A 24262-nucleotide genomic window follows, 5' to 3' on the forward strand; every position below is an offset into this window, starting at 1 on the left:
GCTGCGCCACTGTGGCCGTGACCATTTGATCATGTAAATGTTCCCCTCAAGGCTCTGGGTGACAAGCCTGATGGCAAGGAAGGGGGAATGCTGGGCATACAACACTGCTCACCAAATGTGCTGACTAAAGAGAACAAGCAATTCCGTCTGGGACCCAGAGCCTCTGGCAGCTTCTGAGGGTAGCTTCTGCCTTTGGTGGCAAAACAAAGTTTGGGCTTTTTTTTTTTTTTTTCATTGTTTTTTGAAAGGAGATGAGTATAATCATTTTTTAACATTGGCTCCTTTGTGTTACAGGCAGTCTGTTAGCACACATTTTCAGATTTACTTCAGAAAAGAAACGAAATAGAAGTGTGGATGCATGTTAATTACCCAAAAACATGGTGCACCAGATGGCCACCAAGGTCTGCTCCAGTCTAGTAGGTAAATAATGCTTCCCAATCCCTTTGTCCCTCTGAAAACCAAATTTTTGAATTATTTTCCTTTCTATTTCCTTTCCTTTCCTTTCTATTCCTAAATGCAGGAAGTAACCAAGGGCAATAGAAAGCCACATTTATGAGTGGACCGTAGGGGGGGTGAAGGTAAACAGTTTTTCTTTTTCCTTTTGCTAAATTAGGCAGAATTATTGGGTCCGGAAGAAGTCAAGAAAAATGCTTATAATGCCCCAAATCATAGAATGAGGACTTCTTCAGTCAAAGCACAAACACTAGAGAAAACAAGTTTGTTTTTTCAAAGCATGCATAATGTTTCAGACCTCGTCTACCTTATTGATACAGGTATAATGATTCTGACATCAAGATTCCCCTCACTAGGCTGTGTAATGAGCCCTCTTGTATTACTTAGGGGAGATTTTTAAATTAATTAGGTCAGTATATACAGTCACAGTCCATTCTAAGAAAAACAAAACTTGAACTTTTAAAATGTCTTTCTCCTGAGTTGGGTATACACAATAAATTCTGCATGACATTTCAAATACTATATTTCACCTCAGTGTGCTCCATGGCTGAAAGCATTAACTTCTATAATATGTCTGTAACTTAAGGGGCAGGGCGGTACATTTGAGATATTGGATTTTGGTCCCTCCCTCTCCTGTGGTCCCCTTCCTTTTTCCTTCACCAAGTAGGTAACTGGCTATGCATCCAGGGCTATAAACGATGGATATGCCAGGTGGAAAAACAGAAATCATCTGCAAGAGAACTTAGTGGCTCAGGGTATAGACCAAATAGCTGGTAGAAGCTGGGAAGAAAGCTTCCCCACTCTGGGGAAGAAGTCCCACAGCCTGGCACACATGCAATCGGGGGAGACATCGTACAAGATGACACCAAATACAGAACCATGACCTCCCAGTGGGACTAACGATGATGGAGGATCAGGGCCAAGCCAGAGCACAGACAATGCAGCCACTTCCTGCACACTGAAGGCCAAATGCCCCTTCAGAACAAACTTTGACATCTTGTCTGATTCCTACATTTACATAAAACCCCCGGGGAAAGGAGTGGGTAGAGGGGGAGGAGAGATCTTCAAATTGATGGAGGTTATTTCTACCCTCCCTGGCAGAATAAGGTCTCAAAATAAAAATCAGATTGAGTTTGAAAAAAATTAAAAATTCATTTTGCATAAGTGAGTTTGCTGATTGAGGGTTATGCCTGTAACTTTTATAAAGACAATCTTGAAGTTTGGGAGTAGGCGAGGAAGGAAAACAGAACGACATTTCCTAAATGTATTTGGGACAGATGTAGATGAACAGATTAACAATTCTACAGAGGGAATTCTCACGTTTAAGAGTACCGGCCATGTTATATAGGACAGTTTCCTGTATGCCAAGAGCTTTCCCTTCATTAACCTATCCACTCCTCCTAAAGCCTTATGAGGGTGGCAGGACTATTATCTCCAATTCACAGATTAGAAAAAGTAATGTTTATAGAAGTAAATGACCTGCTTTGGATTCAGAACTGGGCTCGGAGGAAGTTCAAGGTGCCAAACACAGTCCGTCAACCTCGGTGCTCTCACCCGGAATGTGCAGAACTGATACAAAGTAGAAGGGGTGATAAAGCACCCTCTTCTTACTTCCTCACCTGCCTTGGCACAGAATCCAAGCACAATTAAGAGCTAGGACCCTAGCCCTTCAGGATGCCATCTGAAACTACAAGTTCATCACGACCCATTTCCTACTCTCTCCATGGTATGCTTACAGCTAATTACTTTATTTCCCAATAAAACTGCCATCTTTCAGGGCCTTAAAGTAAAATGCTATGCAAGTGAAAAACAGGGCATATAATTAAACCCATCTCTCCCTTTGGAAATTTTCCACTTATTTGAAATGAAGCAGTTTTCATAAATATATTATATAAAAAAGACTCATCTCTCTTTCTTTTTTAAAGATTTTATTTATTTATTTTAGAGAGAGAGCACATGAGTGGGGAGACAGGCAGAGGGAGAAAGAAAGACTCTCAAGCAGACTCTGCACTGAGTGCAGAGCCTGACATGGGGCTCGATCTCATGATGCTGAGCTCATGAGCTGAGCTGAAATCAAGAGTCGGACGCTCAACCAACTGAGCCACCAATGCTCCCCAAGACTCATCTCTTTTTTATGAGGTCAGACAATCACCACTTTCTCCAAATATAAAATAAAAAGTGCCAGTTTTTATAAAAAAAATAAAATTGGGACGAGGGATGGGTGTCTATGGAATTATAATTCAAGAAATCTTTTTTATTTTATTATGTTATGTTAGTCACCATGCAATACATCATTAGTTTTTGATGTAGTGATCCACATTGTTTTCGTATAACACCCAGTGCTCCATGCAGTACATGCCCTCCTTAAAATAATTTTTCTTGAAAAAAATTAAAGGTTATACATTGGCCAGAACTCTGAGTGAAGAGAATGAAATTTCCTTTCCTCGTACTTTTTTGTTTTCTTCTCTGACATCCGTGATATTTTTAAATTTTATATAAATTGACTAAGTTTTAAGTAGCACCTCCTTGAAAACAGAGAATCTCATAAGAAGTAATAGATTCAACTTCCAAGTGACCAATTGACTGGCTCTGTTTCCAGGACAGAAGCCAAGATTTGATTTAAAATAAAGAACCAGATAGTTTCTCAACAAAGATTATGCCTGATTATCCAAAGAGCCTGCTCAAGTCTCCAGTTTAGTTTACCCAAAGCACACTTTGTAGTTCTCCACGTATTATAGCTTGCAACAACATGCCATATCACTTGTGTGTTCTTCCAAATGTAACCACACCTTGCCCACATGGGCAGAGTTTTCTTCCTGCTTTATTGGCTGCCCCCTTCTAAGGTTCCTTTGCTGACTCATTCTCCTCTACTTGATCTTCAGCAGTTGGCATTCCTCAAAGTTCAAACTTTGGCCCTTCCTTTACTCAACATTCTCTAGATGATTTCCTCAACTCCCCATGGCTCTCATTACTGTCAGAACATCCAGGATTACTAAAGGTATACCTCTAGACCAGACCTGTCTCTGACCTCTAGGTCTCTATGTCTACAGATACCTAACATTCATGGACTGTTCACCAAATATTATGCCAAGTGCTGTACATGCATATTTTTATTTAGTCTTTGATACATTTTCATATTTTACTATTTGCTTTGTTTCTAAGCATACATATAACATATATATTCTTATAAAACTTTAAGTGATAAAAAAAGATGAGTCATCTCAGCCCACCTACAGCTTCCCTTCCTACACCACCTCATCTCACACCCACAACCCCCAGTATCTACTGTTACTGTGATGCGTATTCTCACTCGATCTTCACAACAACTCGGTGGAGGCAGTGTTACTGTTATCTTCATTTTACAGATGAAGAAAGTGATGCATAAGACTTAAAAACGTGCCCAAGGTCTCTTGGAGTAAGTGACAGAAGAGGGATTACAAATTCAGGTTTGTGTCATTCAGCACCTCCTTTTTAATTTTTACTTTGCTGCTTCACCTGTGTGTCCCTCAGAGGGCATCCCAAGTTCAACTGTCCAAACTTGAACTCAGTTTTCCTGCCTCATACCCACTCATCAAGCGTGGTCCTTCTCTTGGGTCTTAATGTCAGTAAATGACACAACCAAATACCCATGTGTTCACTGAGAAACTTGGGGTTATCCTTATATCCCTTCCTCCTTCATAATTCACATCTAATTGGTCACCAAAACTTGCTCATGTGGTTCCTAAATCTCTCCTGGATCTGTGAGATTCTCTGTATCACTACCTCTGCATCTAGACTTGCTACCTTCCAAATCAACCTACACACAGTCACCAAATGGACCTTTGTAGAATGCTCACATTGGAGCATGTCCCTCGCCTCTTTAAAGTCTTTGGTTTTCCCATTTTCTTAGAATCAAGTGAAATATCATTAGTATGGCTTCCAAGGCTCTCTTCAGTCCAACCCCTGCCTATATCCCTGCCTCCTATCCTAGGTCTCTATATTCCAGGCACACTGGTCTTCTCTTAATTCCCCAAACAAGTCACTCCCCTTTAAGCCACAGAGCCTTCACGCATGCTCTTCCCTCTACCGGGAGTTCTTTTCCCCTCCTTCTTAACCCACAGTATTCTGTTCAGTATGCAAGCCTCCAGTTGCCCAGAAGAGCCTTTGCTGCCCCTTTATCTATTTCTTGTTCCACTTTTCTATGTTCTCTTACCACTTGTTACTTTGCATCTATTGCTTCCATCACTAAATAATTAATCTACTAGTTTATACATGTTTTCCCTACTAGACAATGAGTTCCAAGAGGGTTAAGAACAGTGTCTCTCTCACTCATCCTGGGCTTGGAACACAGAAGGCTCACAGCAACTCATGAAATGAAATTTGGTACAACCCTCAGTGAGTAGCCTCCTTAATTGGCTCTCAAGTCTCCGTTCCTGGAAAACTGGGATGGCGGCACAAGCTTAGAGTCACATTACCTCTTTCAGGCAAGCTGGGTTCACGGCTAGCAGGGTGACTTCTGGTAAGAGTATTCAGAGACAGTTTAAATAGTTCAAGGAGTTAAGAATGTTGTCCAGTGGAAGTCCCTAGGGAGCAGAAATAGGGTACTTTAAATCTTGGCCTTCTCCCTTCCCTCTCCTCTCAACCCAAGAGTCATCAGAAGAAGGCTAAACATTACAAAGCAAGATTACTGGAAAATCTTTTGCAAACTTGCTTCTCTGTATATTTCCAAACAGTACTACTTTAATTGATTCAAGTTTGCGGGACTGGATTCTAATTTCAAGACAACTCCCCAAACAATTCACCACAGAACAGAACATTAGAATTATGGTAGGTATAATTAAAATGCCATTGCATTCTAATATTGTCTCTTCGTCCGTTGCTCCCACCCACAGTTGGTTTTGCATACCAACAAAGAAACAGCTGTATGATCAGCAGGCTTCCATCTGTGAGCTTCCATCTGCGGTCTCTTTAGCACTTGCACCAGGCAGATCTGGAAAAGCAAAACACGTTCTAGTCTCGATTTTACTATTTTCCATTATTTCACATGTGCAAAAAAAAAAAAAAAAAAAAAAAAACTAAAAAACCTTTTGGGGTTTTCTTTTAAATTTTAATTAATAAAAAAAAAAAAAAAAAAAAAAAAAAAAAGCTGAAAGATCCTTTGGGGCTTTCCCTAAAATTGGCAATTCTAAGAAGTTCAATGGTAATTAATGACATTCCTTTGGCCTTTCTGAGTAATGCTATTGTCAAGAGTAGAGGAGAAGTTGAGGAGGGATGAAGGACAGAAGGACAATCCTTATCCCATTACCTGGTAATGAACTGCCAATGTTCGGGGAAATGTCATTGTTATGACCATGCCTCATTCAACATAGAAAGAAATAGAATCTGAAAAAATAAAAGTGATGAGGCACCTAGTACTTCAGAACAGTTGTCAACTTCTTTATTCCCAGTCCTTCCTTCATTCCCCAGCATCAGATTCCTATCAAATCTTCATCAAGCAGGTTCACTTGTCACTTGTCATATCAGCAGACTTTAAAGCCTGGAGGATAGGAAATGTCCAGGAAGTCTTAGTGTTCTCTGATCCCTCGGTTATTCCCCTACTCATCCTTCAGTTCTCAGTTCAAATCACCTCCTCAGAAAGTTCCCTGACTTCTCCAGGAAGAGTAAAGTACTAAATGGCCATTCTATTTTTCTCTTATTGTTGCATGTTTGTATCAATTATACCCCTGGTTACAATGCTATAACTTTTATTTATTTGTTTAGATCCTTAATTCACTGATTCTAATGTTTCCTGCTTTTGTTTATGTCTCTAGAGTCTAAAACATGAATGAATGAATGAATGAAATGAATGAATGAATGAATTTCTTGATTTTTATAAATTTCTCAATAGTACAGCAAAAAGCACCCAACAAGCAAAAACTCTATGAAGTACAGTATACCTATCCATTGTCCAGTGTACTCTCTATAATCCATGGATAGGAAGCAGGTTTGTTTTGAAGAAAGCAAATAAAAGGACAAACTCAAATTCTTAGTTTAACCCCTCATTTCTATCTTCTCTCTGATCTTATCTTTAAAATATAAATAAGAAACCAGCTATAATTACATAACTCTGACAGCTTACTTTACCTTGCCAAACTTTAATTTCTTCAACTAAGGTCTGTAGGGTAGGTGTGAGGATTTCATGGTGGTGACGCATAACGCACATCAGAGCCCCTACTATAGCACCTGACACATAGTGTGTGTGCAAATAGATTCTTAACTGGCATTTTTGTGAATATCAGGAACTTAGCATTGCATCTTGATTTTCCTCTATACTCCCCATATTCTTGCTCTTAGAAAGCTATTAGCCATAAAGAAATGATCAAAAGACAGGAAATGAGAGGGAAAATGTAAAATAAAAATGGCCTAAAACGCAGAAAATCCATCTTTGAAGAGTAACAATATAGTTTATTTATATCAGATCCACATGCAATCTATCTCAAGGAATTTTCACTACCCACGTGTCACTTCTTCTTTGATAATTAATGGTTTGACATATCTTTTGGCTCAAAAGACTTATCACCCTATAATGCAAGGGATGTGTTTACTGGGACAGCTGCCACAAAAGCAACTCTGCAGATAAGCTTCGTTTAACTAGCTGCTTTCAGACATGAGGACACTGTCTTATATATATATAAAAGACATACATAACATATTATATATATCACATATATATATATCAAAGGCACTAAAGCCCTGGTTTCATAACTATAGTACTCTAGTTAAAATTAATAGACAAAAGACCATAATATATCAAAGGGTAACCACATTTAGATCTGCTTTTCTATCAGTGACTCCAAATGGTCCTCTTTTTTTTTTCTTTGCCTTATAATAAAAAATAATACACTAGATATCAAAGGCCAAATTTTGAACTTAAAAAACAAAACAAAGTTATTCCTAATATTTTCATCATGTATATCAGGATCTCTCTCTCATTTGCCACCCAAGGAAACACAATCAGTATAAACATATTGAGGACCTGGAAGATACCAGTTTCTCTGCAGTTATTTGAGGATTCTTAGGTAAACAAAACACAGTCCCTGCTTTCAAGAAATTTATGTTCTAGTGGACAAGAAAGACTAATAAACTAAAATTTTCATACTTTGTAACAAGTAACATTATAAAGTTAATGATATGGCACAGAGCCCAGGAGGGACAGAGAATTGGAAAAGGCTTCCTGAAAGAAGTGGCATAAGCTGAATTGTAAACCGAGAACAGGAAACATTAGTCACAGAAGAAGGAAAAGGGGCAACCAGGGGGAGGGACTGTTTGTGCAAAGGTGTGAATGACAATAGTATAACTTGTCCAGTGGGCTACAAACAGATCACTAGGGTGCCAACTGGGGTAATCTAGAGACCATGGAGAGAAGACAGGGCTTGGAAAAGAGCTTAAGATCTCAAAGGGCCTTGCATGTAAGGAACTTAAACATTTTCATGAAAGCTACTGACAGCCATTTATGAATAAATAAGAAAGTGACATAAGCAGATCTGCATCGCAGTAGATCACGCCAGCTGACTTGTAGAGAATGGATCATATGCAGAGATCTATCAAACTCTGTCACCCATGGTAAATGCTCTTATGTAACAATCTAGCACACTTAAACACAGAAAAAGAACTAAAGAATAGCTTCACAAAACAGAGTTGGACAGCCTGTGATGCACTCATATTTTCTATTCTGGTTCAAGGTTTAAAATTCTGGCCTTGGCCTACTAAACTGATTTCACAACGCTCTAATGGGATGTGGCTCACGGTTTGAAGAACCACTGATAAGAAGAAACAGACTACATACAGTCAGGAAGATCAGACAGAAGCTTACTGTAGTAATTCAAGTAGTAAGAGCGGCAAACTCGACTAAGGCAACACAATGAAAAGGAGCTGGTAACTTCTGCCTTATTAATAAAGCTCTACTGATTTCCCTTGCTATAACCTAGTTAAATAAACTTGGCAGTGTTAGTGCACCTCTGGGATAATCATCATCTGAGTCCCTGCCATGTTTCACACTGTGCCAAGGGCTTCACATGTAATATTAACTCTAATTCTGATTGCCACACTGGAGTGTAGATACTGCTCTCTCCATTCTATAGAGAGGAACACTGAAAGCCCAGGAAAATTAAATAGCTCTGCCAAAGTCACATTGATAGACATTAGCAGATTCGTATACAGCCAATCTTTTCATGCTAGTTAATTCATACTAACTACAACAGTCTAATGAATGAAAATATTTCAGTACCTCTTGATGACTATTTAGCTTATTTCCAGCTTTTTGCTATTGTAAACAACAGTATCGAAGACAGTTTGGGTCTATGTTCCTGTAGAGTAGAACTCCCGGATCATAAGATAGGATTATGTTATAGATATATTATATTCTTATTAGGAAGTATCCATCAATTCCTTTTTATTGAGTGTAATGAACATCAATAGTTGGATTTTTCCCTAGGCCTCTTCTGCATCTATGGAGATGATCGTATGATCTTGCAATGCAGTGCTATTTGTATGATAGTTTTAAGGTTTTTTCTTTTTTTTTTTTTTTTTAAAGATTTTATTTATTTATTTGACAGAGAGAGACACAGTGAGAGAGGGAACACAAGCAGGGGGAGTGGGAGAGGGAGAAGCAGGCTTCCTGTGGAGCAAGGAGCCCGATGCGGGACTCGATCCCAGGACCCTGGGATCATGACCTGAGCTGAAGGCAGACGCTTAACGACTGAGCCACCCAGGAGCCCCTTAAGGTTTTTTCTAACATTAAATCATCTTTGCATAACGCTACTTGTTCATATTTCTATTTTAATGTAGCAATGGAGTCTAAAAACCCTTGATAAGAAGAAACCAGTGGGAGTCAGGAAGATCAGACAGAAGGTTACTGTAGTAATTCAAGCAGTAAGACACGTGGACTCCACTAAGGCAACATAATAAAAAGGATCTGGTAACATAATGACAAGTATTAATATACTAATATCCATTTAGTTGAGACCTCTGCATCAACATTCATAAGATTAGTCTGTTGTTTCTTCTCTGGTATAATCTTGTATTAGTTTTTAAAACATGGTATCTATTTCATAAAAATAAACTTGAATTTGTTCTTCCTTTTTAGAGTAAAAACTCAAATAATTAAGTAGCATTATAGTCATGTCATCATAAAAATCTCAGTTGAATTCTCCAATGAAACCATTGGAAGATGGTGTCTTTTGTGGGGGTGGACTTAGCCACTTTCTCTAGTTAATTTGTCTGTGTAGACTCTTCTTGAGTCAATTTTGGTACTTTTCATTTATTCTAAAAATTAATCCACTTAGTTTAGATATTCAGAGTATTTCCACAAAGTTGTGTAGTCTCTTAAAATATTTAAAAATTTTCTTTTTTCAGGGTGCCTGGGTGGCTCAGTTGGTTAAGGCGTCTGCCTTCGGCTCAGGTCATGATCCCAGGGTCCTGGGATGGAGCCTCATATAGGGCTCCTTGCCCAGTGGGGAGCCTGCTTCTCCCTCTCCCTCTGTCTGCCGCTCTGCCTACTTGTGCTCGCTCTCTCTCACTCTCTAATAAATAAATCTTAAGGAAAAAAAAAGGAAAACTATCAGGGTACACGCATCCCTTTGCTGGGTCATAGGGTAGCTCTATTTTTAACTGTTTGAGGAGCCTCCATACTGTTTTTCAGAGTGGCTGCACTGGTTTGCATTCCCACCAACAGCGTAGGAGGGTTCCCTTTTCTCCACATCCTTGCCCATACCTGTTGTTTCCTGTTGTTAATTTTAGCCATTCTGACAGGTGTGAGGTGATATCTCATTGTAGTTTTGATTTGTATTTCCCTGATGATGAGTGATGTTGAGCATCTTTGCATGTGGCTGTTGGCCATCTGTGTGTCTTCTTTGGAAAAATGTCTATTCATGTCTTCTGCATGGTTTTTTTAACTGGATTGTTTCTTTTTTGGGGAGTTGAGTTTGATAAATTCTTTATATATTTTGGATATTAACCCTTTATCAGATATGTCATTTCAGAGTATCTTCTCCCATCGCTTCTCGGCCTTTTGGCTAAGATCAAGTGTAGAATATCTTCTCCCATTCCAAAGGTTGTCTGTTAGTTTTGTTGATTGTTTCCTTCCCTGTGCAGAAGTTTTTTTTATCTTGATGAAGGCCCAATGTTTATTTTTGCTTTTGTTTCCCTTGCCTCTTTCAAAGTGTCTAGTAAGAAGGTACTACAGCCAATGTCAAAGAGGTTGCTGCCTGTGTTCTTCTCTAGGATTTTGATGGATTCCTGTCTCACATTTAGGTCTTTCATCCATTTTGAATTTATTTTTGTGTATGGTATAAGAAAGAACTCTGTCTTATCATTATTTTTCAGTTTAAAATTTACCTTGTCAGATATCAATATTCTGACCATTGATTTATTTACTAGATATGTCCTTGACAATAATTTTATTTTCAACCATTCTGAATCTCTTTCCTTTGGGCATGTCTTATATATAATGTAATTTCGATGTTGCTTTGTTCACCAGTCAGAAAAAATTTTAATAGGTCAATTAACCCCTTTAATTTTTTATATGATCTGTATTTTGGCTCCAACTCTGCCATACTATTTTATGTTATCCAAAACACTTAGTACCTTTCCATTTTTTGGTTATTTTCTATTTGAAAATAGAACAACATTATAAAATAATAACGTTTTTTTTCTTTTCCCTGCATCTCCTTGAACATATAGCTTAAAACAATATTAGTGTACTCTCAATAATAACTATGAAATAATCAGTAAGCTTTTTAAACTTTTCATGTTTTTCTTATTCTCCCCTAATATTTTGATAGTTACAGTATATTATCATTTTTGGAGTTTACAGCTATTACGCACTATACGTTTTCTTCTATAACTACTATTTGGTTTTAGTTTTATGTGCGAATGTATGTTTAATATTCATTACCAGTACTTACTTAAATTTTCTTTTGTTTTTTATCATTGCCTAAAGCTCACTCTTCGGTAAATTCCTCAGAAAAAAATATTCCTTGAATTATTGCATGTTGATGACTTTGTGTGCAACTGTTCTACCAGAAAGTCATTTTAGCTGGTTATAAAGTAAATGGCTCACTTTTTTTTTTTCTGAGTAAAGACTATTAATTTTTAGCATTAACCATGATTATCAAGAAGTTTGATGACATCAAATTTTCTTTTTTGGATAAATGTCTTGGTCTTTTTTCTCAGTGCTCAATTTATTTTTCTGTTTCTTTAAAGTCCAGTAATTTTACTGTAATACAACTTTGCAGTTCTGTGCATATTTTAAGTGACATAATTTTATGACAAATTTCAACAGATAAATGGTGAGTTCTTTCAATGTACAGTGTTGTCTCCTTTTTAATTTCAAAAACATTTTCTTGAGTTACAGTTTTCATATTTGTTCTTTTCCAATGGTTTAGTTTTCTTATTCCCTAATTATATACATATTGGACCTTCTTTGCCTATCTTCATCTTGTACTTTTTTGAACTATTTTCTCATCCTTCATTTTTTCTTTTTGCTTACTATTTACTTTCAGGTGTCATTGGTGGTATCTATTTACTCTCATGTTTATTGTAGACCGTATTTCTGAAATGATTTTTTTCTTTGATTATCAATTCTTGTTTTAGTCTCATTTATGATGTTCTTTCGTATCACCTATAACTTTCTTAATTTTTAGCTCCTTTTGAAATGTTACATGATCAGGTTATACTTTTTGTTTTATGGGCATGTCTTCCTGGCTTCAGTTCTCTGTGGGAACATTATAATGTTCCTTATTCTTGCTTTCTTTTTTTCCTCATAATTACTTGCCATGGAATCCAATTTAGTTTTCCTTAACTTACAGGAGAGATGGACGGGTTGTAGGAGTTTTCTAGCATCACTTATCTACAACTCTGCTTTGTAGTTTTTTTCTTTAATCTTTTATTTACTTATCTGAGAAAGAGAAACAGAGATAGCAAGAGAGAGCACAAGCCCGGAGAGGGAGAAGCAGGCTCACCGCTGAGCAGGGTACCTGACACCGACGCCAGGGCTCAATCCCAGGACCCTGGGATCATGACCTGAGCAGAAGGCAGACGCTCAACTGGCTGAGCCACCCAGGCGCCCCTCTGCTTTGTAGTTTTAACGAAGTGTTAAAAACTATAGCTTCTTACTTTCTGACAATCTCTTGGCTCTGTGCCTCTCCTCCACTTCTTTGTAAACGTCTTTCTGCTCCTACTGACACTGTTCTGCCTAATTTACACTGTATTCCTGTCAGTTTCCCATAGATTTGTGTTTTGTTTTGAGAGTGAATAGCGCTGCTCTGGACATTTTAGACCTTATCATATCCCTTGCACTCATCCTCAAGCTGGTATATATAAAACCTTTTCCATTTTTAGCTGCTGTTTTCAAATTGGCCTACAGTGTTTTCTAGTGAGTACCTGTTGATTATTTTTAAATACTCCTGGGTTTTTGCTTCTTTCTGTTTGCCTACCCCTAGATTATATAATGTCATGATTTGTCCTTACCTTCTCTAAAGTGTGGCTTTAGGAATACCTTGTCTGCTAGTTTTATTGTAGGTAGTGTTTTTATTCCAAAGTGACATCCTAATTGTTTGCCTACATTTGTAGAGAGATTCAAAAGGATTAAAAATTATACTACTTTCATCATTTTCCCAAAATCCTTATCTAACTTTTTAAAGTGATATTTAAAAGGCTAATATATAATGATAACTAACACTTGTAATTCTGACCTTTTACACTCATTATTCCCCAGATTATTACTAAATCTGCATTATGTTTTTTTCTCCTTAAAAAAATTAATCTGTTAGGTAACTTCTATAACAATAGGTTTCACAGGTAAAACTCCTATTTCTAAGTGTTTTTAAATTGTCATTACCAATTATTTGGTCGTAGACCTTATACTGAAATCTTCCCAAGGCAACCATGTCATCACATATACTTACCAATTTGGCTTTTTTTTTTTTTTCCCCCTATAATTTTGATTCCTACATATTTTCTTCCTGGATATATTTTGAATCATTTTTTTTTTTCTTTCTTAAAGATGGGTGGCGGGGAGGCGGAGAGGGAGAGAGAGAATCCCAAGCAGGCTCCACACCCAGCATGGAGCCCAATGTGGGGCTTAATCCTTGGACCCTGAGATCATGACCTGAGCTGAAATCAAGAGTCAGATGCTAAACCGACTGAGCCACCCAGGTATTCCCTGAATGTTTTCTATTTATAAGAGCAGGGACCCTCAGAAATTCAAACTTTAATGCTGCTGGACCCAGAGGACAAACTTATTCTTTTTTTAACATACATGTAGTATATAGTTAAATATAATGTCCTACTAAGTGAGCATTTAGATTGCTTTCAAATTATATCTATGACTTACAGTATTTACTAACATCCTTAAGTACTTCTGTATTTCCATAGAATATATTCTTTAGTCTTCAATGTGGAATTGCTCTGTGCATATTTCAAATTTTGGCATAAATTTTCAAATTGCTCTTGAAAGAAGCTATAAGAAAGATGTATATTTTCATTCTCAGGCTAGCACTGCTAGTTTTTCTGAGAATTGGAAAAGTCCAACAAACATAGAGTACTCCCTGTTGTAGAATGGAAGTGAGTCAAAGATTAACCCATGAACAAGTCCCAAGATTTTCCTCAAAAATCAGTTTGAGGGCTTCTCCAGTTCATGGACAGACAGACAACTGGTTACTTAAAATAATCCTAAATCACAAGCCAAGGGTACAATAATTTTAACTTGATAAAATGTCATATGAATATCAGCAAGCATGCCCTTGGCCAGATGATTTCACCCTCCTTTCAACTTTAACCTTCCAGTCTTCCCTGTTTGGTGTGTGGGTCTGCTCCACTGCTACCATGCTTTGAATGCTACTTCTTGTTTGCTATTTAGAAAATAAGTCACACTTCCCTCAAGATAAAGGAAGTAAAAATAAAGCAACAGAATAGAGAAAAGGTAGAGGAGTAAGAGGATTAAGTCTTAAAACCAAGAAAAAGCATACACACTAGCACAATAAAACATTTTGGGAGGAAAAATAATATAAGGAAGCAAAACAAAATTTAAGATAAAGGATAAAAACTAACAATATAGTCAAAACACAAAACCAGAAAGAAGGAAAGGACTGCCATTGAAATTAATAACATCAGGTAAAGTAAAAAGAAATCTAAAAGAAAAAGAAAAAAGAAAAATGTTAATGACAGTAGAGCTTTAAGGTAATGAGAAAAAAAAACAACAATTAAAGGATACAAAGAAATTTAACTGGAGAAGTAAACTAAAGCCAACATTTTAAAGTACTACACAGCCTATATCATATTAAGAGTGTGGATTGAGATTCTAGTCACTATATTGAAAACAATAGAGAGGAAGGATGAGTATCTCATCAGTGGACTTCTTCCACTTTTTACCATTAGCTGCAACCAGTGAAGGAAAATTCCTCTTTATCTGAGAAGAATGTAATTTTCTTTGGTGGCTGTTTCTTTTTCTTTTCTTTTCTTTTTTTCTTTTCTTTTTTTTGAGAGAGAGAGACTGCATGAGTGAGTGGGGGGAGGGGCAGAGGAAGAGGGAAAGAAAATCTATAAATCAACTGAATTTTTATTTTGAACCGCATATCAGATGACAGAAGCTAATTTCCACCAGTAAGCTGTGCCCTTTCTCCCTCTCATCTTCGGCACTGGGTCTAAGTTCTAGGGGGCTGACCAAGTATGAAGGTGTGGTAGAGTATGCAACATTCTTCTGATTCTTGAAGACTTCTGTCTACACAGGTATGTACTGATCTATTATCTTCTTGGATACTCACTTTGATCCTTGAAGTACTTTAGGCAACCCTCTTTTCTGTCTGTTTGGCTTTTTTTAAGACTGGGTCTTCTCCACTACTTCCAAAGAATCTTTACTCTAAGACATGTGGACCATTCTGGTGCTTCTGTGCAGAAGCAGCCATTTAGAATCTTACTGGAATGTCACCATAATGGATTTCAAACTCTTCTCTCATGTCTCCTAGTCCATCTGATATTTCATTACCTTCATGGGTCTATCCAGGAAGCAGGATCCAGGACCTACTCTGTCTAGGATGCAGAGTCTCTCTCTTCCTTAGCCCAAGGAAATCGTTTCTGTTTTCCAAAGAAAGCTCCATTCTCCTCAAATCCACACCACCTGTTTACCTTAAATCTTGGGCCTTTGGAATTTTCAATCGAAAAAGTGTCTAGAAAACAATGAGTCCTGGCCAACTATCAAACTGAAAAAAAGGAGAGAAATATTTGGAGAAAAAATATTGGATACTAATTTCAGAAATATGTTCCTACTATGTAGTCCTTTTTCTCACTATGTCTTATTCATTTCAAAAATTTTTGAACTAAATTCAAAAGGTTGCTTTTAATTTTGATTTTTTATTTTTAAGATTTTTAGAAATGCATTTTCTTCTTTTAATTTATAATAATACTCTTTTTCTATTAAAATATTAACAAAGTCAGATTAACACTGCATTATTAATGCTTCTGGCTAACTAAACATTGGCCCTACCCATTGTGAGCTTCTGTACTAAAAGGCGGGGGGTTGGCTTTTTAAGCTTAATTTAAAAAGAAGACATGAGCCTACAATTTTGGTGAAAACGCAGTTTTCATTGCCTCCCTTTGATATTAAAATAATCTTAAATTTTAGAACTTTCTTTTTATCTTGAATTGAGACCAGCTTTAGAAAAATGATGAGAGGAAGGGGAGGGGAATCTTTTCCCTTACTATCACGTCTACAGATGTGGAATCAAAGCTTGTGTCTATAAGACAATTTCCAACGATATTATATTGTGTTGTTTAGGTCTCTCTCTTATTTCTCCCACATCACATGGATGGAAAAGAATGAGGTGTTACTCACAGCCAATTAAGAGGTCTTTGTCTAAAAATCCCACAGAAGAGCTGGACAAGGGGGCTTGAAATATATCTTTCGATGTAGTTTCAGAGGGAGTGGCAACTTTACTTAAAAACAAAATGTATATAATTTGAGGGGCACCTGGGTGGCTCAGTCATTAAGTGTCTGCCTTCGGCTCAGGTTGTGATCCCAGGATCCTGGGATCGAGCCCCGCATCGGGCTCCCTGCTCGGCAGGAAGCCTGCTTCTCCCTCTCCCGCTCCCCCTGCTTGTGTTCCCTCTCTCGCTGTCTCTCTCTCTGTCAAATAAATAAATAAAACCTTTAAAAAAAATTTATATAATTTGAAATCTTCATCCCATATACCATTCTTAACATATTTTTTTCACATTAACAATCCAGAGCTTGAGTTCCTGCAAATCCTTCTGATGATTCTAATTTCAACATTCAAAAGTATCCTTATAAAGAAATACAATGTATACTATCTACTTCTGTTCAAGAAGAATTATACATAAACCACCCTACTAGGAGGAATATTGAGACCTATACTGATAGGTAATGCAAAACAGAAGTGGGCCTTTGGCTTTTTCTGTATCATCTTATTTCTATAAATAACTCCCAGTTTCCCCAATCAAGGTTCACAAACAAAATGACTGCGAATTGCTTTACTAAAACGACTTCGTTAAATTTTCCCATGCCATTCCTTTAACACAAAATCTATACATCAGGTGAAGGATTCTAATGATACATTCTCATTCATAAGAGCATAAAGTGTCTGTCTATAACAGTTTTCATAAGGAATATAATCAAAATTAACTAAAAGAGGAAAAAAATCATACAAACTAAAAAAGCACCTGAAATAGAAAATAAGAAAGGATGTAAAAGCAAAGAAATAAACAATGAGGCTCCCAAAAATCTACAGTGTGGGGTGTTTTTATTTTACTGTATGCTTCCCAAAATGGGTTAAAATACATTCTTTCCGATAAGGAATAGCAAATTATGTAAATCTGTACTCTTAACACAGAACACTAACTGAGGCCAGGATAAAGAATGAGCAGATGGAGAGACCCTTGGGAGAGCTGGTGTAAATAAAAACTCCTGAGGTAGAAAGAATCCTTTCACTCGAGGGAAAAATCTAAGCTTTTTCAAACTGAAACAATTTTCTCTTTGTGCACTTAGCTATTTAAATAAAGAGGGCAATACAAATGTGCAATAATGAGTTGGATCCATCGTGACATTCAACCTTCCAAAACAATGCCCAGTTCTGCTGTTAATAATTTAGTATGGCTGATCATCTTGTAGAAAAGAAGATTCTCCTTCCAGAGGGCCATTTTTATCAACTATGTTCATCTTTGCATTCACAGTTCAAACTCACTTCAAAGCTCGTCATAGGCGAGAGACCTCAGTCACTTTCTCATGGGCCTTACCAAGCTCAGCAGTTGGCAGTAATACAATGAGGCTCATTTGGATGTGATCGTGACGGTGGTAATGTATCTCACTGCTAATATTCACATCATTCTCTATGGAGTGGGAGGAAGAAAAAGAGGTGGGTGGGATTTTATCTTACATGTTATTTTTTTCATAGACAGCTTTTATCCTGCAGTCTTTTATTTTTTTTTTTTTCCTTTCCCTTCTCTCTGCCCTTTGTCTCTTTACCCTGTATAACCTCTCCATTACCTTTTCACCTCACCTCTCATGAACTAATTAAGCAACCTGGTGGATGTTCTTCCTTACACTTCTCCTTGGTCACTGAGACTACTGAAAGGAGGACTTGTCTATCAAAAATAATAGCACAGGAATAGACAAGTAAGTTAGTGGAATAAAAGAGAGTGAAGAGAAAGAAAACCTAATATAAACTGGACTTTAATTCATGACTAAAGTGATATTTCATTCAGTCAGAAGAGGTCATTTATTTCATAAATGGCGCTTGAACAACTGGTTATCCATCTGGAAAAAAAATTAAGTTGGACCCTTAAGTCATGTCAAATGCAAAAATAAATTCCAGATGGATTAAAGACTTATATATAAAAATTAAAACAATGAAAACCGTTCAAAATTCTTAATGTACAATCCTAGAGGCAGGAGAGACTGTTTCACCAATTCTGGGGACCCAGACACATAAAAAAAAAAAAAAAAAAGGACAAATGTATTTAAATACTCAAAATTTAAAATTTTGTTGAAAAAGGGACCACACTGGAAAAAATATTTACAACATATGTGATAGGTAAATGCTTAATACCTTTAGTATACAAATAGGCCTTATAAATTAACAAAAGAAAGGCAAACATCCCAATAGATGTTGGGGTAATAGATATAAAAGAGTCAGTTGAAAGCAAAATACCAAACAGCATTCAACCCTGTTAAGGCAACAGTGAGGTAATTTACAGCCATCAGATTGTCAAAAATAAAGACTTAGGATACCTATTTCTGGTAAGGGTTCAGGAAAAATTCTACTATATTGCTTGTGAAAATGCGAATTAGTGGAGGGTTTTTTTGGAAAGCAATTTGCAATATTCATTAAGTTGAAAATATATATACTATGATCCACATAATCCCAATGCTATGAATTTATTCTATAGAAATTATAGCACTAAGATATAAAAGAATCTATTTATGAAGTATTTAAAGAATCATTTTAGTGAGAAAAAATGGAAATAAAGTGAATGTTTATCAAAAGAGGAATTCTTGAAAATGTCCTTACATTCATAAAATGCATTTGACAGCATTAAAAGAAATACATTGGATATATGCCAGTTAATTTGAAGGTATTTCTCCAGTGAGTGGTTCAGTAAGGAAATCAAGATTCAGAGAAGCTTATGTGATATGACCTTTTCATTTTTTTTTTAAGACTTTATTTATTTATTTGACAGAGAGAGACAGTGAGAGAGGGAACACAAGCAGGGGGAGTGGGAGAGGGAGAAGCAGGCTTCCCGCAGAGCAGGGAGCCCGATGCGCGGCTCAATTCCAGGACCTGGGGATCATGACCTGAGCCGGAGGCAGACGCTTAACAACTGAGCCACCCAGGTGCCCCAACCTTTTCATTTTTAATCAGAAAAAACACTACTGTGTGTGGATATGTTTTTTTTTTTCTTTTTAAAAATAACACCTTTAACTGACATAATTCACTGTCTCATAGGGTACAATTCTGCAAGTCATTTATTTTTATGTCCATTTTAAACTGTCATGGAAAAGGACCAAAGGAAGCCTAGAGCACAGACTGTCTACCCAGGCAGAGTATAGAAACACAGAAGCAACAGGAGCTTCTCCTCGAAGCACAGGCAGAGTTGAAAGATTAAACACAAAACATCCGTGGTTTCTGGTGCCAAGTAGAAGCATTCTTGGTGAAGAAAGCCAAAGAACAGAGTCAAAATATATTTCACCTAGAGTTTCTTGGGGCTTATCAACTTGAATGAAACTCTTTCCTGATTATTATCCCATTACAAGAGCAAACACTATTAAAAAACCACGGTGAAGAATTTGATTGACACCTCATTCTAGAAAGACTTTCTACCTCCCAGCATCCTCTTCTTTCACTTCCAGCTCCACCACAGATGGACACACGCATTTAAAGTAAGAACAGATGACAGTGACATGTAGCACTGTTCCAGGGAACAGCAATCTCAACCCCCAGGAGATGTGCAGTGTGGCAGTCCTGGCCATGTGAGGTTTAAATATTGAAAATATTTCTGCAAATATTAAACTGATGATTTTTACTTTCTCTTTTAATGTGCATTTCATGGCACTTTCTCATCATGGAGGTCAAGCTTTTGAGAAATAGCACTCCATGACAAGAGACAGCTGGAATCTCATTCCTTAGGGAGATTTTAGGCTTTAAAACCAGGCCTTGTGGAAAGACAAGCATTGCTAAATTCCTCTGTCTACTCGTTAGCATATTAAAAGCAATCCTGGAGGGTCCAGCTAATTGACTTCTGTGGTATTATGGAGATGAGATCCCAAGGGCCCTAGTTTAAGGCTCAACAAAAGTAAAGAGGAAGAAGGAGGTAAAAGAAAAGCCTATTCCTTCATCTCTTTCCTGAGGAAAATAGAAACCAAGGTGAGAAAGAGCTGCAAGTGGACATGTGTTTCTTGACTGTTCCTCCCTGGGCTTTATTCCCAAGGGTGGGAAACCTGAGAGGGACCCTAGAAGTCAAAGTGTCTCTCAGGCTGCCAGACAGCCACCTTGGCTGGACCTCAACAACGTAGGGCATCACGAAGAAGCCTTGAGCCTTGTTCTCAAGCTAATCTCAACCCCCAGAGGACACACAAGCTAAAGTGGGAGAGAGTGGGCCAGGCATGTCACTAGAGCAAGGCTAGCTGACCCTGAAAAGGCAGAGAAGGCTGACCCAGGACAGTGATGCTCTGCAGCCAGGGAGAGCTACGGGAAGGCCAAATCCACAAGGAGAAGGCAGCTGAGGCCTTGTGGGGACATCCTAAGCCAAAAGAAGCCACACACTTGGGGGGAAAGATGGCGGATGAGTAGGGGACCCTATTTCAACTGGTCCCCGGAATTGAGCTGGATATCTACCAGACCACTCTGAGCACCCATGAAACCAGCCTGAGATGTAAGAAGATCTGGATCTCAACAAACAGAATATCGCAGGTGGTTGGTTTTGAGGTACGAAGTGGGGAGCCGTGATTCCGCGAGCAGATATCGGAGGATACACGGCAGCGGGAGGGTGTCTGGCCGTGGGGATCCTACACCGCCGGTGAGCGACAGCCTCGCGCACTGGGGACAGGCACACACTTGCAGACTGGTAGTGGAGAGGAAAGGAGTTTAGGGCAGCCCCCGGGGCAGAAACCCGGAGCAGCGGGGTCGCACCTGCGAACTGCAGCCCCCGGGACGGAAACCCAGAGTGGCGGAGTCGCCCATGCGCGAACTGGGAGCGGCTGGCGGTTTTAGAAGCACAAAGGGCAGAGACGTGCCCCGACCTGGAGGCAGGACTGGGGGCGCTGCGGAGGGGCGCACAACCCAGGACGCTGCAGTTTATAGCAGCACAGACAGAAACGGAGATGGTGTGGCCTGGAGAGCTCACTGAAGAACAGACTGCGGTCTCTGCTCTGAGGCAGAGGGTTGGAAACCGTCTCTTCTGCTCTGACTCAAGGAAGAGACGCGGAAAGCCGCCAGGGAAAGCCGCCAGAGAACAAAAGCCCCAAAGACTGATTCCCGCTGAGCCCATCCCCCACCACAGGGGCGCAGGGCAACTCCGCCCAAACAGGGTTACCTGAGTAACAGTGCGGCAGGGCCCTCCCGCAGAAGACAGGCTGGGAAAACAAGAGGCCAGCAACCCTAAGGTCCCAAGAAAACAGGTGCATCTTGCTTGGGTTCTGGTCAATAATTTGGACTCTATACATTCCCTCAAACACCCAGCAACAGAATGACTAGGAGGAGGAGCCCCCAAAATAGAAAAGACTCAGAGATTATGACTTATGCTGCAGATTTACAAATGGATGCAGATATAACCAAGATGTCAGAGATGGAATTCAGGCTAGCAATTGTGAAGACAATGGCTAGAATGGAGAAATCAATTAATGGCAACATAGAGTCTCTAAGGGCAGAAATAAAAGGTGAATTGGCAGAACTTAAAAATGCTATCAATGAGATCCAATCCAATCTATATAATCTAACAGCTAGGGTAACTGAGGCAGAAGAGCAAATAAGCAACCTGGAAGGCAATATAATAGATAAAAAGGGAAAAGAGGAGGCCAGGGAAAAACAACTCAGAATCCATGAAAATAGAATCAGAGAAATAAGTGGCACCATGAAGCGTTCCAATGTCAGAATAATTGGAATCCCGGAGGGAGTGGAGAGAGAGAGAGGACTAGAAGATGTATTTGAGCAAATCGTAGCTGAGAACTTCCCTAATCTGGGGAATGAAACAAACATTTGTGTCCTAGAGGCAGAGCGGACCCCTCCTAAGATCAAGGAAAACAGGCCAACACCCTGGCATGTAATAGTAAAGCTTGCAAATCTTAGAACCAAGGAAACCATCTTAAGGGCAGTTAGGAGGAAGAGATTCCTTACGTAAAGAGGGAGGAACATCAGAATAACATCAGACCTATCCACAGAGACCTGGCAAGCCAGAAAGGCCTGGCAAGACATATTCAGGGCACTAAATGAGAAGAACATGCAGCCAAGAATACTTTATCCAGCCAGGCTTTCATTTAGAATGGATGGAGGGATGCAGAGCTTCCACGACCGGCAGAAACTGAAAGAATATGTGACCACTAATCCAGCCCTGCAAGAAATATTAAGGGGGGTTCTATAAAAGGAGAAAGACCTCAAGAGTGATATACAACAGAAATTTAGAGGGACAATCTATAAAAACAACGTCTTCACAGGCAACATGATGACAATTAATTCATATCTTTCAATAATCACTCTCAATGTGAATGGCCTAAACGCTCCCATAAAACAGCACAGGGTTGCAGATTTGGATAAAAAGACAGGACCCATCCATATGCTGTCTAAAAGAGACTCATTTTGAACCTAAAGATACGTCCAGACTGAAAGTGAAGGGATGGAAATGCATCTTCCATGCCAGCGGACCTGAAAAGAAAGCTGGGGTAGCAATTCTTGTATCAGACAAATTAGATTTTAAACTAAAATCTGTAATAAGAGACACAGAAGGACACTATATCATTTTTAAAGGGTCTATCCAACAAGAAGATCTAACAATTGTAAGTATCTATGCCCCCCAACATGGGAGCAGCCATCTGCATAAGCCAACTGTTAACCAAAATAAAGAGTCATATTGATAACAATACGTTAATTGTAGGAGACCTCAATACTCCACTCTCAGCAATGGACAGATCATCTAAGCAGAAAATCAACAAGGAAACAAGAGCTTTGAATGATACATTGGACCTCATAGATATTTACAGAACATTCCACCCTAAAACAACAGAATACTCATTCTTCTCGAGTGCACATGGAACTTTCTCCAGAATAGACCATATACTGGGTCACAAATCAGGTCTCAACTGATACCAAAAGATCGAGATTATTCCCTGCATATTCTCAGACCACAATTCTCTAAAACTGGAACTCAATCACAAGAAAAAATTTGGCAGAAATTCAAACACTTGGAAGCTAAAGACCACTCTGCTCAAGAATGTTTGGGTCAACCAGGAAATCAAAGAAGAACTTAAACAATTCATGGAAATCAATGAGAACGAAAACACATCGGTCCAAAACCTATGCGATACTGCAAAGGCGGTCCTAAGGGGGAAATACATAGCCATCCAAGCCTCACTCAAAAAAATAGAAAAATCTCAAATTCACCAACTAACTCTACACCTTAAAGAACTAGAGAAAAAGCAACAAATGATGCCTAAGCCATGCATTAGAAGAGAAATAATTAAAATTAGAGCAGAAATCAATGAATTAGAAACCAGAAACATAGTAGATCAGATCAACGAAACTAGAAGTTGGTTCTTTGAAAGAATCAATAAGATCGATAAACCACTGGCCAGACTTACCCAAAAGAAAAGAGAAAGGACCCAAATTAATAAAATTATGAATGAAAGGAGAGAGATCACGACTAACACCAAGGAAATAGAAACAATTATTAGAAATTATTATCAACAACTATATGCCAATAAACTGAGCAATCTGGATGAAATGGAGGCCTTCCTGGAAACCTATAAGCTGCCAAGACTGAAACAGGAAGAAATTGACAACCTGAATAGGCCAATAACCAGTAACGAGATTGAAGCAGTGATCAAAAACCTCCCAAAAAACAAGAGTCCAGGGCCTGATGGATTCCCTGGGGAATTCTACCAAACATTCAAAGAAGAAATAATACCTATTCTACTGAAGCTGTTTCAAAAAATAGAAACAGAAGGAAAACTTCCAAACTCATTCTATGAGGCCAGCATTACCTTAATCCCCAAACCAGGCAAAGACCCCATCAAAAAGGAGAATTTCAGACTGATATCCCTGATGAATATGGATTCCAAAATCCTCAACAA

The 24262-nt window shown here is 38.4% G+C and overlaps 1 long non-coding RNA gene across 1 annotated transcript in view; it reads right to left on the reverse strand.

The window, feature by feature from the left end:
- Positions 1–4167: 4167 nt before the first annotated feature.
- The window catches only part of LOC116632365, a 254913-nt gene continuing 234818 nt past the window's right edge, over positions 4168–24262 (reverse strand). Inside the window, exons 3-4 of the long non-coding RNA XR_004299403.1 lie at positions 5339–5422; positions 4168–5015 (exon numbers count right to left, since the gene is read on the reverse strand). This is a non-coding gene — a long non-coding RNA (uncharacterized LOC116632365). The remainder of the gene's footprint in view (positions 5016–5338; positions 5423–24262) is intronic.

Source organism: Phoca vitulina, unplaced genomic scaffold, assembly GCF_004348235.1.
Source record: "Phoca vitulina isolate PV1807 unplaced genomic scaffold, GSC_HSeal_1.0 scaffold6, whole genome shotgun sequence".
Lineage (NCBI taxonomy): Eukaryota > Metazoa > Chordata > Mammalia > Carnivora > Phocidae > Phoca > Phoca vitulina.